Consider the following 19564-nt stretch of genomic DNA (forward strand, 5'->3'; position numbering starts at 1 on the left):
CGGTGGCGTCGAGACTCGAGGGCAACCGGCGGTGGCGTCGAGCAAAGATGGAGAACCAACGGGCGAAGACGAGAGAACTCAGTGTGTCGTGTGTGTGGATTCTGTGGAAGAAGTGAGAATTTTTGATTTGGGGGGTTTTTTTTAGCCCTAATCGAACCGGTTCCGGTTCCCAGTGCCGGTTCCGGTTCCGGTTCCCAGAAAAGGGGAACCGGGAACCGGAACCGGTCAATTAAGAACCGGGAACCGAACTGGAACCTGCGGTTCGGTTCCCCGGTTCCCAGTTCTACCCGGGAACCACGCTCACCCCTAGTGTACACTACAACTTTTAAATTTGCCTTAAGCTTATGAGGAAGGAATAAGAAAAACTCAATCTGGCTTCCTGTACCAAACCTAGAGTGCAGCTTCGGGCCCACCTAAAAGCGCACGACTCAAAAAGCATTGAAGACGACAATTGCTTCATAGTTAGAGGGCATCTTCGCATGCAGTAGTAGGTCAACAACGCGGGCCTGATTATCATGAATCTCGCAAATAGTAATAAAAAATAAAACGGCACATGCTTCCATTTTAGGATTTACCTATTGGTTTTAGTATTATTTTCCCTGCATTTGCCACGAAGGAGAACCTGCATAGAGGAACCCACTCAATACATGGAACAAGTTATGGAAAGTTTATGTGGAATTTCTTGTCATGTGATCTGGTAATGGGTGAGATTAAAAATTAACAAACAACAATAAAATGAATTGCCCGGTTTCTTTAGAATGATTTGCTATGATCATCATGCGAGCATGTGCTTTCTGAAACTGAAACGTAAGCTGACCAATGTGATTCTCTCAACATGGACTCTCTGAGCCAGTGGAGAGAACTCTTGAGTTGGGATCCCTTTCCCAGAAATTAATAAACATCCAAAGGTGTCGTGGGCAACTGCGTTGAGGGGCTCGTTCTTGTATTTACTTTTGTTTTGTTTTTTTTTGCTTTTTTTTAGTGTGACTTTAATGCGTTTGGAGGTGAAAGGGGAATGTGTGTGCTGAACTTAACTTTGTATGCCTTCGAAGTTAGAGCAAGATAATGCGCGCATGTGGTATTACTTATAAGGATATAGCAATTGCACTCTTTCACTAGCCTATCCATCATTGTGATCGGGCAAAGGAAGTGCTCAGTAACATGCTCTTTTATCGACCAAAAAATACATGCTCTTTACTCTTGTTTTTCTTGTATCGACAATTATTCACTCTGTTAAATGGGATTTTGAATTGGAAAAGGAATGGGATACTGTTGTAACAAGACGAGATGGGATTTCAATGTTGGGCATATTCGACTTTAGCAGAAGTATGATATTTTTTCCGCACTTCTTTTGCACTCCGAATTTTGAATAAGTGGTTTAGTTTTCTTTTCTTTCTCTTTTTTCACTTGCACAATTTACAATTTGTAAATAGCTAATAGAAGTAACAGGACTTTTATGGAAATAATTATCTAAAAACTAATAAATTTATTGTATGGCAACCAATTCAATTATAAAGCTCTTAATTTTGTCACTTTAGTCGTAAACATTGTAACAATTTACCATTTTATTCCTAAACCTTTGGACTAATTGCCAATATATACTCTCGGATATATTTGGTCAGAAATTACAAACATTATGGCTATTGTCGGCCGTGCCATATACGACTGCCGATGTCGATATCAGCGATCTCTATCCAAAATTGATTAGAAGAACTACATTGCAAAATCGTTAAAAAGTTTAGGAATAAATTGGTAAAATTAAAAAGTCTATAACTAGATTAACAGCAGGACAATAGATTTAATACCTTTTGGACAATTTTTTCGACTTTTAGATCGTGACTAATTCGAGATCTCTAACCGAACATCAACTTAATCTCCTAAAATAGCATTAAAAACAATAGCAACACCTTGTAAACTAGGGTTAAATGATGGCAGAGAAACTTTGATGCTACCGCAGAGAAAAAGTGAAGTCAAAACTCAAAACTGCTGGATTTAAAAGCCTTTAGGCCATATTCAGAAATATCATGGTTAGTCTGGCTTAACAAGCAGCCTCCTTATCCCCTGCTTTTACATGACCATAGATGTATTTCGTAAAATAATTGTTGCAAGAAGGACACCACAAGTGCCAAACTTGGTATGGGTGGACAGATAAATGTTAAAACTTTCAAAAAGTATACTCATGTGCCAAAATCGAAGAAGAAATGAACACTTAAGTGCCAATGGCGAAAATTTCTAGCTAAATAGCTAACGTGGCTTTTTCCGATAATATTCTTAAATGATATGACAATTCTTTAAAAGAAATTATTAATGTGGCACTGACATGGCTAGATAAGTCAAGACAACGTCGTTTTGGTCCAGATTTGATTTTTAATATAAATAATAATTAAACTAAATTTTTAAAGAAAAAGATAGCAAATCATCGAGGGCCTCCATGGCCCAGCTACCACCACGGCCCCACCATTGCCAAAAAGAGCCGATGACAATGGAGTGAGGGCCAACCAAAGTCATCGTGCTTCAGTCAGTGGCCGGCAACCTTGGTTGATTGTAGGCAAGGACCTATAGGTCCTCATCCAGATTTGGGGCGAGGATCGTGACCCTCCCCGATTGAGTAAGCCCTTGCTTAGATCAAGCCGGGGGCTGCCGTTGGTTGTGGTGGGGCTAGGTGGCGACCTTGCCCAAAAAATAGTGGCCCTTGACCCATTCTAGGGAAGGGTAGGGACCCTCTCCCAATCTAGGGAGGGCCATGACCCCTCCCCCATTTGGGTGAGGGTCCTCGCCCCTCGCCCCATCATTGCTGGCCCTTTCGACAATGGTGGGGGTGTCGGTGATGAGGGTCGTGGAGGCCCTTGCTTATTTGTTGCGTTTTTTTAGTTATTAAATTAAATTAAATTAATATTTATGTTAAAAATCAAATTTTGAGGCAACGCGTCGTTTTGGGACAAGGATTGTCAAGTAAACACTCCGACCATCCACGTAAATTGGTTTTATTAATATAATGCCACATCGGGTTTCCGACAAGCATTGCCGGTGTTGGCACTTAAGTATCCAATTTTTTATTTTTTTAAAAAGTGGTACTTAAGTATTTTTTGGAAGTTTTGGTATTTATGTGTTCACATGTGCCAAGTTTTAACAGTTGGGGTGTCCTTCTCTCAATAATTGTTGATATTTCATTGCTTGATTCAAATGACGCTTGTAGTAATATAGAGTCTAAAGATTAATCCCCCAATTTTCTATGCAAGAATAGTAAGAGTGCCATAACTTTCTTTATGATGCTTAAGGGAGCGCCATAACTTTTTTTTTTTGCTCACTTAAGTGCCACATTGGAGTTAAATCAATCATTGAATGTCGCTTCTAGCTAATCATCCTACGTGGATTTTTTTATTAGCTTCCCAATCTAATGTTGAATTTTTTTCTTAAATTTTTTTTTTTATTAAATGTCCATATCAGCACTATCAACACTAGCAATACCATATAGGATGATCGGTGTCCATGTCGGATTTTTTTATGAGACAAATTGCCAATGGTACTTAAGTTTTTGAATTTTCAACTTTGTGGCCCTCAAGTGGGCTTCACACAAAATTTGTGGCACTCTTAGTGTACTTATGACAAAAATGCTTATACAGAGTTTAGGAGATTACGTTGACATCCAATTAGAGATCTTGAATGGGTGAGATAATTTATTTGCAAAAATTCCATTGCATAGTTTATTGGTGGGCTTGAGGATCTCAATAATTGGGCCAACTTACGCCATTCTTGAATAAGTTTTTTTAGGAAAATTGTTCAAAAAGTTCTAAACCTACTGCACTTTTACTAATTTAGTTGAAAACCTTTAAATTTTGCCATTTAGGTCTTAAATATTTTCACATTTCGTCAATCGAGTCCATATCGCCGACATGAATGCTAGTTGTCCTACATGGTGTGGCTAATGCTAACGTGAACAATGTTTGATATTTTAGAAATTTATTTATTTATTTTTCTTTTCTTTTTCCATTATTCTTCTTCTTCTTCTTCCTCTAGCTAGTCGTCAGGCTTCGGCGATAGTGACAACTAGCCGAAGTTAGGGCTAGCAAGGTCAACCTCATTAGTCTCCAGCGAGCTTGTTCCCGCTAGCCACTAGTAAGGCTTGACCTTACTATTACTGGGAGGCTTGATCTTACTATTGCTGGGAGAGGTCGAGCCTTGTTGTGCTAGGGCGAGACTCAAACCTCATAGCCTCGCTAGGGGCATGCATGGCTCACTTGATGTTGGTGAGGTTGACCTTGCATCTCTAGGCAATTGCCAAGGCCTAGAGACAAGCTAGGGGAGGAAGAAGATGGGAAGGGGAAAAATTAAAAAAAAAAAATTGAAAAAAAATTAAAATATTATTAAAAATTGTCAACGTTAACGTCAGCTAGTGTCCATATTATAGATTTTCAGCTAAAATTGGCCAGATAGACCTAATTGGTAAAGTGTGAAAATATTTATGATTCAGTTGATAAAATTGATGAGTTTATAATTGAATTGGCAAAAGTGCAAAAGATTTAAGACTTTCTAAATAATTTTTCTCCTTTTTTTCATCTCTTCTTAGAACTTATGTCCTTAGGACACACTTGCTACAATTCTCTCATTCTTATGTGCAGCTTTCACTATAAGAAAAGTACATGAATAAAAAAGGTACTCCTTTGTTGTTTTAGCTATACTTGTATTGAACATCGGCCGACCTTGATCAACCCTAAAATTTACAAAAAGTTGTCTCTCCTTTTGCTTTGTGTATGACCATTACTTTTTCAAAAATTTCCTTAAAGCTTATCAGGAAGGGGAACAAATTCAATTTTGCTTCCTATCTTCGACCTAGAGCGTTGTAGCTTCGGGCCCACATAACAGTGCATGGGATAGAAAGTATGGTGACTAAGATTTGCCTTGCAATAATGACGCAAATAATAATCAATTTGTCCTAGAAATAATTTTTTTCTATTTTTATTCCGTGGACGAATTTTTGAGCGTAAATATATGTTTGATAATGATATAAAATTTCTCTCAATTTGGTGGTTGGCAGGTGGCTGGCGGTGGCAACGGGTGAGTAGTTATGTAGCAGCGAGAGTGAACGATGAGAAAAAAAAAAAATTCATTTTTTCTAGAAATAAAAAAGTGAAATTTTTTACTTCTCATTTATGTTCCAAATTATTTTCTAAACTAAAAATTTATTCCAAAAAAAAAAAATGAATTGTGTTACCAAACGGAATCTATTCCAAACCTATTCCCAAAAGTAGAAAAATACAACAAACAAAGAAATATGATAGTTATCATGTCCGCCTAAGAGAACATGTCTGCACGCATTCTAAAGGAATACTAATCTTGTGCATACAATGGATCGTAGGTCATAGACGGGAACTTGATCATAAAAAAGGTCACAAACTAAAAGAAGAAGAAGAAGAAGAAATATGCCACTGTAAACCTTGGATTATACTCACTACAACAATAATATCCTAATTTTTTTTTTTTTTATATCACACAAAATTTCAAATTTGTATGTGTGATACATATACCTTTTGTCATGATTCTATCCCAGACCTTCGTTAAAAATCCAACATGGATCCAAAGTGGCACTTTTAATATTTTTTGAGAAAATGTAGCGCCACATTGGCACCATGCGAACACCACTTGAGAAAAAGATAAATAGGAAAATGGAGAACTAAAAAAGCCACACAAAAAAAAAGGACCAAAGGGAAGAAAGAGAGAGATTGCATATGGTCCAGCGTGTTTAAGGCGTGCTCCAAACATTCTGACTTTACTGGCTTGAGTTGTCGAGTCTGGCGAGGCCATTAGTAAGGCCGACGCTCATGCGGATACGCTAAACACGCAATTGCAAATACATAGTCCAAATCAAACAATGCCAATTAAGTCTATGTCCTAAACCCTTTGTATACATTTTATTTCAGTTTTGTTTAGGATATATTTGTCACATTGATATAAGTTTATGGATTATTATAACACAAAAAAAAATAAGGTATTTATGTCACAAAAAGTAAGGGAAGTGTCTTTAGTGACAAAAAAAAAGGTAGGCATAATTTGTGATTTTTTGTAATATGAATCGTTATTTGTATCTGAAAAGAATGTCATTAACATCAAATCATGACTATGTGGTACGTGATAGGAAATTTCCCTACTCTTCGTCATGTTTTTCAATCATCCCTTCTAACGTACATTCTCAGAGAGTTCTCCTGATGGAGAGCAATAATTGTCCACAAAGTTGTCCGGGTTTTCAGTACTTCTCTCCTCCAATGGCATGGGATGTTCCAGTTTTGGTATCTTTTAAAAGCAACAACACTTCATGCCGGGCCACTCTGAGGTGGATATGTGTCAGCATAGTCATTGTCATCGCTACAACCGGCGGTGTTATTTTCGAAAATCGTCGTGAATTGAAACAGAAGGTTAATATTTCAAAGATAACGATCACACGGCAGTTGCGGCCGCCGCCGCCAAAGTGGGAGTTGCCACTGCTGCCAATGACGTTGCCATTGCTGCTGCCGTGTTGTTCGTGTTGTCCATGTTGTCTGATACCGAAGACGTTGCCGTTGCTGCTGCCGTGTTGTCCGTTTTGTTATTAAATGATAGAATTACCGTCGGTGGTCATTAAATGATGCATAATGACATATCGTCTACTCTATTGTATCATATTCGAGATTGGGTACAATAAATAATTTTTTTATTGGTGGAAATAATCTCTGTGTTGGAGGGTTTATTGAATTCAGTAGTTTATGATCCATGGAAAAACAAATCCTCGTATCATAATAAATTATGTCTCTTTTTTGTAACTTTTAACAAAATGTTGTAATAAACAAAATCTTGAAGATTTTACAATCAACAAACGAAATTCATTTTTCTTTATCCAATAGTCATCAAGGAGGGATGATGGATCATCCGTTCTATAATTTTTTTTTCATAACACCCCTTATAAAAAAAAAAGGACAAAAGATAATTAAAGAAAAAGGCTCAAAACAACTTCACATCCCCACCTAGTGTTGAAAAAATACATTGATTGTTGTCACAACCCTTCCAAGGGCCAAATAAATTCCCAAGGTAAGTTGATGAGGGATTACTAAGTCAACAAGAGCCGTTTCTCTTATGAGGTAGGGTCTATACTGAGCACGAACCCTCCTAAATTCTATCAATCGCAACTTGATATTTCAATCCAAATATGCAATTCAAATTATCTTGGAATTGCCACTAACCTGTTATGAGTCGATTAAGAACTCAAATAGGATATGGGAATGCATTTCACTATTGTGAATTAGAGATTCGTAAGTTGATTTAATTACGTTGGATTAATCTAAAGCCCGAAACCTCTTCTCTATAAGAAAACGATTTATATGCGATTTTCTTCAATTTTTATTCCTTAAATCCTATAAACATATAAAAAGTGACTATGCATACTTATTCAAACAAATAAATAAATAAATAAACGACCAGGCAATAATAATAAAAAGCTAATGAAATAAATAAATGACAAGAAAAATAAAGGACAAGATTTGTATCGAGCAAAATAAAAAAAATAAAAAAACTTTTTATTAATGCTCAGGACAAGACCCTGTGAGCTATAAATGTAAGTTCGATATAAACTCTCCAAGATATGCTTAATGCTCAATGCGGAAAGTGAATCTATGATATGTCATGACTCTCTCCTAGATTAACTAAACGAGGAAATAAATATGAACTAAATCTCATTTGCTTGAATCAACCTATATTCCATATGCACAATAATTTGGATCCTAAATCACACTCACACTTTGCAATGAGACTTGTGCATTAACGAAAATTTGCACTAATAAATCATCAATTTAAATTTAGGACTTTTCAAATTTAGACTTCCTGTTGAGGTTAGTGTACACTAGGGGTAAACATGATTTCAGGGTAGAACTGGAAATTGGATAATCAAACTGGTTCCAAGTTTTAGGAGAGTTGGTTTGGTTCCTGGTTCCTATTCTTAAGAACCTATATGATGCAGTTCGGTTCTTGATTTCCTAGAGAACCGAATTAAGAACCAGAAATTGGACCGAGAGCCTAAAATTGAGACTATTTATCCACATTGACCCCTGCAAGTATCCTTGTGGTTTAGTGTTTTATAACAATGCGTCTCTTTGAGGGGTAGTTGAATACATGATTTGAAGAGAAGTGAATACTCCCAGCATTAAGAAATATATGTAGCACTAATAGTGTGGCTTACATGAAAGAACCCAAAACATCCGTTATTATAGTAGTTGGTAAACTTTTTTCTAGAAGTTATGTGGGGAAAACCATGGTGGAAATAAAATAGGGGGCCGTTTGCAAGAAAAGAATCAATGTCAATCAGAGTATTTGCATTAATGAGTAATTTTGTACATACTGAAAGTTTAAGGTTTTGAACCAGCTTTGGGTATTCACAGGGATGTTAGATTCTTTCTTCTAATTCTCTTCTTTTTAGCCAACAAATGGTAAGGGAAAATGATGGCCCCATCTTTTTCTTGTTACAAGAGATTTAATGAGAGGTCCATATGATTTTCCGATAGACCCTGAAAGTGACCTTAGAACTTATGCCAGGATGGCTTCCAAGGTATGCAATGTAGGTTTTAAATAGGTTCCAATAAGTAGGTTTCAGGCAGAACTTGAATAGAACAAAAATTGCTCGCTTCTTGATGTGCATAGATGTGAGGAAAACAAATACAGAACAATGGAGGAAATTGAAGCGGAGATAAGATAACCATGGTAAGGCAACATGACTGCATGCGAACGGGTGTTGGAAGAGATCCGGGATGCATTATGTGGGCAAAACATGGCCGAGTTCCTACGATCCATGCATAGATCGAACAGACGCATTCAGCACATAATCACAAATTCAGGCACGCAATCCAAGCCAATACGATGAAGAATCAACATAGGTTTATTCAAACATGCAACTAAATCGATTACTAATAAGTACAATGAAAATAGAAAACAAGCAAAAAGACCAACAGGAGGCTAAACACTCGAAGAAAGGCAGGGCAACAACGCATGGAGGACTGATAGTTTAAACCTCCTTGCGGATTCAAATAACGATTAGCACTGTACTCAATGGCTACCGAAAGCACGCTTAATCAATTTGTCTGGGAAGAATTTTTACTTTACGACAGTAAGTGGCTCAACATTTCATCTCTTTGCTTTGCCCATACCATCCCAGGAAAACCCAAAGTTACTGAAGGATTGGCCTATCCCGATTACGTAGCCAGTTAAGAGGGCCATAGAAATATCACGAAATACAATCACCCAAACCGAAAAAAGAGAAGAAGGAAAAGCATTCAGTAAAGTCAATCCCAAAGAGAGAATGAGACGTCAATCAACACTTGGGAAGATCCGCAGGTGGAGGAAGCAACTTCTGATTGGGAAGCTTCCCATCTAAGACAAGCCATGCCATCTTCATGCCCCAACTGCTGTGAACTTCCAAGTGGCAGTGCATGAACCACACCCCTATATGATGATCACTTTCATTAGCATCCATCATTAAAAAAGAAATTGCAAAGTTAGACACAATAACGGACCCCATAAGATTTTACCATGTTCTTTAGAAACATAAAAATGACCGAGTACTTGCTATTGCTTTATGTATGTTTTTCTTCAGATTTTTTTCTCGCCTGGGTTATCAGCTAAAAACCTTGTGGCAACCCAACCCCCAGAAGGCACACCCACAGTGTTCCTCTCAACTGGGTCAACAAGATTGAAGTTTGCAGGGTCCTTATTTGGGTCAAAATTGCCAAATCCTTGTCCCACAACAAAGAAGTTGAACCCATGCAAGTGAAGGGGATGGCGTTCAGCACCAAGGATGCTCGTGTCCTGCATAATAAGCTCAACACTGGTGTTAAAAGGCAAGACCACCAGTTTTGTTCAATTGCCCACATTTGTGTTGTTGGGTGGGGTCCCAGTAAAGTTGAATATGGATTTCGGGTGGCTCGGGAAGTCCGGGCTGTAGACTCCGTTCGATTGACCAGTGTAGTGTGCTTGAAGGAGGGCAGTGGTCGGCATTGTAAAAGATACATTGTTAACAGCAGCAGTAAGCATTGTCCCATATGGTCCTTGGCAAGTTTGGTTGCCCTGACATGGAATAGTTCCGAGACTGACTGTGAAGAAGAACCTCCGGTCAACCTTTAGAGGAACATTGGCGGGAACTTGTGGGGTTGCTAGACTCCGGAGCTTAGTTGTAAAATTTGTTGCAAAGGCTGTGTCGTTCAAAGGTGGGAGAGTCGGTTTAAAAAGCGGAAGTTGCTTAATTGAAGGAGATTGATGAGGTTCGTTCAGTGGTGGTTCATATTCTAAAATGCCGGCAACGGTAGAGTTGTCGAATGTACCTAGACCAGTCACATAAGGCCTTGCAGTCATGAGGAAAGTGGCTTTTGGGTAGTAGGGTTTTGTCTTAATAAGGACATTTGTGGTCTGTCCAGGGGCTATTAGGAGTGTCTCAGTCTCAAAGGGTTTCAAATAAGTAGCATCTGCTTCGACCACAGTAAGCGTGTGGTTTGCAATGCTAAAGAAGAGCTCATCATTGAGTACAGCATTGATTAAGCGAAGAAGGTAAGTCTTTCCTGGCTTCACTTTGAGACGGTATGTATCTGCAAGAATTCATTTGGTGAAATTTTTGCTCCAGTTTTCATTTGGATGTTTCTAGAATTTCTATGGAAATGAGAGTTTCACATAATCCACGATGCAAGATGTGATATGATATTGCTAGTATGAGTACCTGAGGGGGGTGAATAGGTATATAAAAGATTTTTCTTCAACAATCGCACAATACTAGACAGTTGATGGATTTTAGACAAACGATAATCAAAGTAAGACGAGAGAAGAGAAAATTGAACACGCAGTTTATAGTGGTTCGGCTTATATCAAGCCTACGTCCACTCTTCTTCACTGACAGCCTATTGGCTGGATTCCACTATGAACAAAAGAGAAGTTACAGCACAGCTTTGTCTTGATTCCACAGTGTAGATGTTTTACCACACCTCCTCAAAATTTCTCACAAATATAGACTCTCTTTTGTATACAAGTATTCGCTCAAAGGAATTGTCTAAACAAAAAAGAGCTTCAGACTTTGGAATTCTTCTATCGCGCACACCTTGAACAACTAAGACCGTCTTCCTTATATACTCCTTTATGCCATCATACCCATTGACACTTACCAAAGGAATTCCTCAAATCTACCCGTTGGACGGAATCAATTAGGAAGATTGTTCAAGCGATTAAAGGAACGTGTTGATAGCCCATCAATCCTGTTCGCCCATACAATCAGGATCTCGGTTTCCATAAGTAGAACATTCCAATAATATTTAGACAATCACCGGATCTTCAATTATCGAGTCAATCTTCGATCAATCAAAGGACTCCGTTATGTCTTTTCCAGCCACGAGATCTTCTCCGGTTGATAAGGTTAAATCCTTAACGAAACATCTAGTTACGGATAACCTTTCTTCAACGGATTAGAGACTGTCAATGAGGATAGACTTTGAGTCTTGAGTTTGGCTGTCCGGAGGTCTTCGACTTTAAATAACGAGTCTGCAAGCCTTCGACTAGACTGATAGAAACGTTTTGTCAACTTCAAAACACTTTAAGAAGATTTCTCCAACAATCTCCCCCTTTTTGATGGTGACAAAACTTTCCTGCAGATTTGGATAACTTTGACCTGTAAAACATTTCTCAAACACATATGCATATCTTATAGAGATAAATGGCTAAATGAATAACACTAGAATCTGCAACCACAGAAAATAGGTTAGTCTTGTATATGATAAAGCCATCCATAAGATATCAATCTTTGGTTAATAGAAGCTTGAGTCAAGTCCAAGTCTAGTTCGGTTCTCATCCAGACACAAAACAAAGTCAAACAGAGTTTAAACAACAAAACAATCCAACAAACAGTTAAAATTTTAATGATTGAAAATTTGATCAAATCTTGCATCTCTCCCCCTTTTTGTCAGCATTAAAAAGGATGAGATGTAGTCAAGATTGCTTGGGGACGCGGACAAGCTGGAAATCTTCCATAGACTGAACGATGCCTTCCAGCCTTTTGAAGTCTTCCTTCGTTGTGCAATCTCCTCACTCTTGGCATTGGCCTGATTCGAGAGCAGAGGGCTTGCATCTTATCATTCAATGAACGGGAAGAAGCTTGACCTTCATTCTTCAAGCTTTGAACTTCGCATCCCAAGGCATAAATTTGACCTCGCATCTCCAAGAGAATATCCACGATTCTGCGAAAATCTGTTCCATTATCAGTTTGAGTACTTGCTTCGGCTCGATCTGATGGAGTAAATGCAGACGATGGTAGATCAGCATAATCTCGCAGGTTTGGCGATGAAACTTCATGACCTTCCTCTGGAAATTGAGAGGCATAAACATCCTCTCGGGTCCGGCAGTGAGCGATCGACTCCTTCACTTGCATCGGGATATGAAGACTTCACTCCTTTCCCGATCTCCCCCGTTTCCATGCCTACGGGTGGAGAAGAGTGTTCCTCAAGTTCTCCTTCTTCTCTTCTTTCTTCTTCAGTCTTTCCTCCTCTGCTTCTTTTTCGGCTTCTCTTTCTTCTTCTTCCTTCTCCTCTGCTTTTTTTTTCATTCGTTCCGATTCTTTCTGTGGAGCAGGACGACTTAAATTCTTCAAAGCCATTACAGAGATGGTGATGTCTTCCTCATCATCTTCATCCTCAACGAGGAGAGCTCTTCTTCTCTTGGATGGAGCAGCCATGGGCTCCTTCCCTTTTCTTTTAGCTGCAGAAGAGATTTGATGAGATTTGGCACGAGTCTTCTCCTTGAATTTCTCCAACTCCTTGCTCAGTTCCTTCAGACGCATTTTGGTCACCATTTTCAGTCCTACCACCATATGATCGCATGGTTGAACATAAAAGATTTGTGGAGGCTGAATATTCAGATGTCTGAATAACTTTGTAACAAGGCTTGGGTAAGGGAGTTGACCTCTGTCCTTCATCATTGCTCTATACATGTGAAACATAACAAAGTGTGAGGAGAGAAAACCTTTTTCCAAAGAGAATGGCATACATCAGCTTGGCCTCGAACTTGAAACATCGGTCTTGGAAGTTGATTTCGGTCGGAGGCAATTAATCACAATCTTGTGAAGCAAGATGTTGAATGCACCCATCCTTAAGTAGGTGATCTTTTCATCTGTTCTCCGTCCTTCACCGGTTCAAGTGTGGCCCGAGCAATGGAAACTTTGATTGGTTGATAACTTCCTCTTTCAACTTCTAACACATCTGCCAAAGCATATTCATATCCACAACATAGTCTTGGTCTTTAATGCTAAAAGAGAAACTATTCGCATCCAAAAAGCTAAGATTTGAATAGAAATATGCAGTTAATTCAGCATATGCATCTGTAGTGTCAGAGCAGAACTTTTCAAGTTGAAGATAACTGAACTTTTCCCTCAAGTTCACGTTCACAGCATCCAAAAAGTCAAAATCCACACTCTTAGGGTTTATTACCCCACTCTTCAGCAATTTCGAGTACAGATCCTTTTGCTCCTTCGATCTGAAAAAATCTCCCCTTTTTCTTTGATTTTCAACCGCAACACCCATTTTCGGTTGAAATTGACTGTACAATTTGTCATCATCATTCCCATCTACAGATTCGGCCCCGAGTCCCGAGGATCACTTGGGATATTTGCAAGGGTTTCCTCAGCCACCCCTTTACGAGCAATTCCCAAACTTTCCATTTTCGCGAAAGATATATTCGTTCCCATGTCCTTTGTCTTTAAGAAAATCATCAATATAGTTCAAAGGAGTACGAATTCCTTTTAAAGCGATATAACCGGTAAATATAAGCGGGCTTTTGAACTCTTACAGGGTCTGCATCTTCGATGATTTCTTCCTATTGTTGATGATCAACGCCTTGAGGACTAGATGGAGGAGAATGACGCTGCTGAGAATGTTGTGGGCTCGCTTGCTGTTATGGAGTCACTTCTTCTTCAGTAAGATCGAAGTGTGTAGGCCCCTCACTCATTCTCCGTGGTCCCCTGCTTGCGATTCTCGAAGACTTTCTTGAAGATGACATCTTTCTCAATTTTTGGAAGATTCCTTGCTTGACTTTCCCAAGAAAGATGACAACTTTTTGAAGATTAAACAAAGAAGACACACAGGGAATGGAGGATCGATGCTTTCTAGGGTTTTCGAGAGTAAAGTGAAGAGGAATTGACAGTGCACGATCGGTTAAAAAGAGGGATAAACAAACCGTCACAAAGGAAATAAAAAAAATGCCTTTTCAAAATAACTGTCTTTTTCCGTAAAAATAGCCATTTAAAAAATAACTTCCTTTTTGAAAATGAAACGATGCAATATTTACGTCAATTAAATATAGCAACAATTTAAACACAGTCTGACGATCGTACCTTTTCAAGATGAGATAAAGGAGAGAAAGACTTACAGTCTGACGGTCATACCAAGACTATCTTTAAGATAAAGTCTTGTAAGTCTCGAGTCCGAAAGTCTTTAGACTTTGATATCCTCATACCTCAAAATGTTGAGTCCGGGAACGTATAGATTCAAATTGATTTTTCTCCAAAGGCTTTGTGAATATATCCGCCGAGTTGATTCTTTGAGTCAACAAATTGAATTGAAACATCTCCATTTTGAACATGGTCTCTAATAAAGTGATGTCGAATCTCTATATGCTTTGCTCTTGAATGGAGAATTGGATTTTTGGTGAGGTTGATAGCGCTGGTGTTGTCGCAATTAATCTCCGTGCATGAGTCTTCAATTTCAAAGTCTCTTAGTTGTTGTTTTATCCATAGGATTTGCGAACAGCAGCTTCCAAGGGCTACATACTGCCTTGTTGTTGAAAGAGACACGGTGCTTTGTTTCCTTGAAAACCAAGACACTTTGTCCTGCTTCCAAGCAACGGCAAGTTCCCGAAGTGCTCTTTCTATCAACTCGCAACCGGCTAGATCTGCGCGTCGAATATCCGGAAGATTAAAGTCTCCCTTCTTAGGATACCAAAGACCGATGCTTGATGATGAAGCAACGTATTTAATGATGCGTTTGCAGCAATGAGATGGGATTCTCTAGGATCTGATTGAAACCTAGCACAAATGCAAACACTTAACTAAATGTCAGGTCTAGAAGCAGTAAGATAAAGAAGTGAACCAATGATGCTCCTGTACAGCTTTTGATCAACTTTCTTCCCTTCTTCATCTTTGTCTATCTTTAAAGAACTTGACATTGGTATGTCGGTCTTTTTGCACTTTTCCAGTCCAAACCTTTTGACAAGATCATTAACATATTTTCTTGATAAATAAAAGTTCCTCCCTTCAATTGTTTTACTTGAAGACCAAGAAAGAATGTTAACTCTCCCATCATACTCATTTCAAACTCATCCTGCATAGACTTAGAAAATTTCTTGCACAGATTTTCATTAGAGGATCAAAAAATAATGTCATCCACATATATTTGAACAAGTACGAAACTTTTGTTTTCCTTTCTGATAAATAAAGTCGTATCTACTTTACCTTTTTCTTGACGGTGACCTGCATTTAAAATAAAGTCTCAAGCTTTCTTTGGTACCCAAACTTTCTTGGGTCCTTTGGTGTTAGTAACATAGCGGTATTAGCCCATATTTTCTTAACAGGTTTCCAAACCTTAGGACACTCTTTTTCAAAGTGATCCGGACTGTTGCATTTGAACATCCGAGAGCATTTCTACCTACAGATTTTACAAAAACTTTCTTGAAATGATTTTTGTAAGTCTCTCTTGAGAGTCTTTTCTTAATTCTTTCTTTTACTTTAGGAAAATCAATCAAGGGAATTGTTTCTACGCTTTTGTCATACCTAGACCGGACTTATTGAAGTAAGGTCTTTGAGCTGAAAGAAGTTTTCAAGTTTTCAAACCCTATTGAAAATTTCTTTGAAATATTTGATAAGTCTGTTTTTAAAAGAGCATTTTCTTTTAAAAGATTATCTTCATTTTCTTTAAGAGTGAAAACAGTCAAGTCTAGACTTTTAACTCTTTCTACTAAAACATTTTCCTTTTGTTTTAGAGCTGAGTTTTCCTTTTTCAGTTCGGAAATTCTTTTGAGAGAAGTCTTAAAACTAAAACACAGTTCATCAATGTATTTAGAAACTTTGACAGGAATTTTAAAATTACTTGCCTCAAATTCACCATCAAAGTCGATCCAGTCGAGTCCGATTGTGCCATCGGACATAGATTGTCATATTCATTATCACTTTCTTCACACTCTGTATCACTCCAGCTTTCGGCTTTGAGAGCTTTTCGAAATTTTTCAACTTTTCCTTTCTTCTTCTTCAGAAGAGGACAATTGGGTCTGATGTGTCCCTTTTTCTTACATTCAAAGCAGACTACATCTTTGTTTGGTTCCTCATCATCACTTGAGACTTGGTGCGCTATCTTTGAAAGCTTTGTTTCTTTGAGTTGAACCTTCTTTCTTTTCTATTCAGTTTTCGAATCTTCTTATCATGAGAGCAAGCTCCTCATCGTCCATATCATCTTCAGAATCTGTATCATCAGAATCATCATTTGATTTTAATGCAATGTATTTCTTACCTTTTGGATCTTCATCTTCATTGATCCGTTCCACTTCATAAGACTGAAGAGTTCCAATCAGCTCGTCGACAGATAGTGGCATAATTCTTTGCGTCTCTCTTATCGAAGTCTTTATGTGATTCCAATCCTTGAAGAGTCCACGCAGAGCTTGTTTACCTTCATGGGATCAGAAATTGGTTGACCTTGATTTTCAAGACCATTCACAATATCTGTAAAACGACTAAACATGTCATTTATAGATTCTCCTGGTTTCATTCTGAAGGCTTCGTATTGACCGAGAAGAATGTTGATTCTTGTTTCCTTCACTCGATCTGTTCCTTGATAGGTGATATGCAATCTGTCCCAAACTTCTTTTGCTGTAACACAAGAAGATATTCTATTATATTCAGTTGGTGACAAAGCACAATATAAGGAGTAAATTGCTTTTGCATCGAGTGCTTGTCTCTTGATTATCTCTTCGAGTCATTCCATTTGGTCTTATCGGTTTCTTTCCCTCTTTCGTAGAGCGATGCGGTGGTAGGAGTAATTCCTTTTTCTACAACGTCCCATTCCGAGAGGATCCTTTGATCGTAGGAAAGCTTTCATCTTGTTCTTCTAGATGTTGTAATCCTTTCCATCAAAGTAGGGTGGTCTGGTATTGCTTTGCCCTTCCATCAGCCCTGGTGCTAGCATACTAGCCATGGATCTTTAATTCTGAAGTAAAATACTTCAAACAAAGTGAGTACACAGGCTCTGATACCAATTGATATTGCTAGTATGAGTACCTAGAGGGGGGTGAATAGGTATACAAAAGATTTTTCTTCAACAATCACACAATACTAGACAGTTGATGGATTTTAAACAAACGATAATCAAAGTAAGGGCGAGAGAAGAGAAAATTGAACACGCGGTTTATAGTGGTTCGGCTTATATCAAGCCTACGTCCACTCTTCTTCACTAACAGCCTATTGGCTGGATTCCACTATGAACAAAAGAGAAGTTACAGCACAGCTTTGTCTTGATTCCATAGTGTAGATGTTCTACCACACCTCCTCAAGATTTCTCACAAATATAGACTCTCTTTTGTATACAAGTATTCGCTCAAAGGAATTGTCTAAACAAAAAAGGAGCTTCAGACTTTGGAATTCTTCTATCGCGCACACCTTGAACAACTAAGACCGTCTTCCTTATATACTCCTTTATGCCATCATACCCGTTGGCACTTACCAAATGAATTCCTCAAATCTACCCGTTGGACGGAATCAATTAGGAAGATTGTTCAAGCTATTAAAGGAACGTGTTGATAGCCCATCAATCTTGTTTGCCCATACAATCAGGATCTCGGTTTCCATAAGTAGAACCTTCCAATAATATTTAGACAATCACCGGATCTTCAATTATCGAGTCAATCTTCGATCAATCAAAGGACTCCGTTATGTCTTTTCCAGCCACGAGATCTTCTCCAGTTGATAAGGTTAAATCCTTAACGAAACATCTAGTTCTGGATAACCTTTCTTCAACGAATTAGAGACTGTCAATGAGGATAGACTTTGAGTCTTGAGTCCGGCTGTCAGGGAGGTCTTCGAGACTTTAAATACAGAGTCCGCAAGCCTTCGAGACTAGCGATAGAAACGTTTTGTCAACTTCAAAACACTTCAAGAAGATTTCTCCAACATGATACCTTTGGCAGAACAATTATATAATGGTCCTGGAAGTCCATTGATGGTATAGGCATCGGAAACATTAGGTCCACCACCAGTTTGCAGGGCTTGACTAATCATTGCCTCGGTATCTGAATTAAACCATTCACCTGAAATTTTGTAGCCTTAGTTAGATTCTCGGTACACAAAAAATTACTATTAAAGCAATGTTGAGCTAGGATCAGTCTCATCTCTAATGCGTTACCAAAGATGATGGGGATTTCTTTGTGAGGCTTGGCGAATGGGTAAGAATCATTATGTTTCGGAAGGATGATCAGAGAACCATAGAGAGTTGACCGTAACCATGATATATGCGCATGCCACCAAAGAGTGCCTCTTTGGCCTACAATGGTGTAGTTGTACACATAACTCTGATCAGTTTGTATCGGGCATTGAGTCACGTATGCAGGACCATCTACCCATCCCGACTGATGTTGTCGAACTCCATGCCTGTTTGGTGTAGAAAACACAAAAGGAAATAAATTTCTCTCAGTTGAACACCAGCTTAGGACTAGACTATGAAAGTGTCTTTCTATTGACTACATTAATCAATGATGGTTTGTAGGCTATCAACTCAGTACAATTTGTCATACCAATGAATTGAGATGTTGTTTGGGACATGGTTAACCACTTCAATTAGAAGTCGGTCGCCTTCTCTGGCAATGACTCGTGGGCCCGGAAATTTCCCATTTATAGTGACCATACTTTTGGTATAGCATAAACGCGTTACATTTTGCAACACGACCTGCTTTCATTTGTTTAGAAAGAAAAGATCACAATAGGAATTGTCATCACACAGGTCCATGTACATATCTTATACATAGTTCGAGTGTAGAATACAATCTCATTTCAAAAATAGTTTCATTGACGATTTGTGCATACCTTGAACTTGTAATGTCTGGTCACGCCTTCACTGGCGACGAGAGCAGGATCAGGAAAGAAGCATGAGGCAAATAATGGGACGAGAAAGAAACCGGCGAGGGGACATGACTGGAGGAAAGAAGCACCCATTTTCTCTCTGCTCAACCTCACTTCTCTTTTAGCAGAACAGAGGAAACAGATGGGCGTAAAAGTTGAGAAAACTTGTGGATGTAGTCTGAACTGCTTGTGGATACGGCATGACCAATCTCCTAGAGTATATATAAACAAGTGTTCCTAGCTAACTTGGTAGTAAAAATTTATAATTTATTACATAGAGAAGCTGGAACAGCTCCGTATCATCGGTTGTTTAAACAAGTTAAGAGTGAGGCCAAAGTCCATTTTGACCTCCTTCCCCTTCAAGCCAAACTTTTCATGCTGGGCAAAGTAAAATTACTCTCATCTCAAGCTCCATCACAGTGTGAC

At 38.5% G+C, this 19564-nt stretch overlaps 1 pseudogene; it reads right to left on the reverse strand.

Moving 5' to 3' along the window:
* Positions 1-9328: 9328 nt before the first annotated feature.
* Positions 9329-19231, reverse strand: LOC104428371 (annotated as a pseudogene).
* Between the last annotated feature and the right edge of the window lie 333 nt (positions 19232-19564).

This window comes from Eucalyptus grandis, chromosome 2 (genome assembly GCF_016545825.1).
Source record: "Eucalyptus grandis isolate ANBG69807.140 chromosome 2, ASM1654582v1, whole genome shotgun sequence".
Classification (NCBI taxonomy): domain Eukaryota; kingdom Viridiplantae; phylum Streptophyta; class Magnoliopsida; order Myrtales; family Myrtaceae; genus Eucalyptus; species Eucalyptus grandis.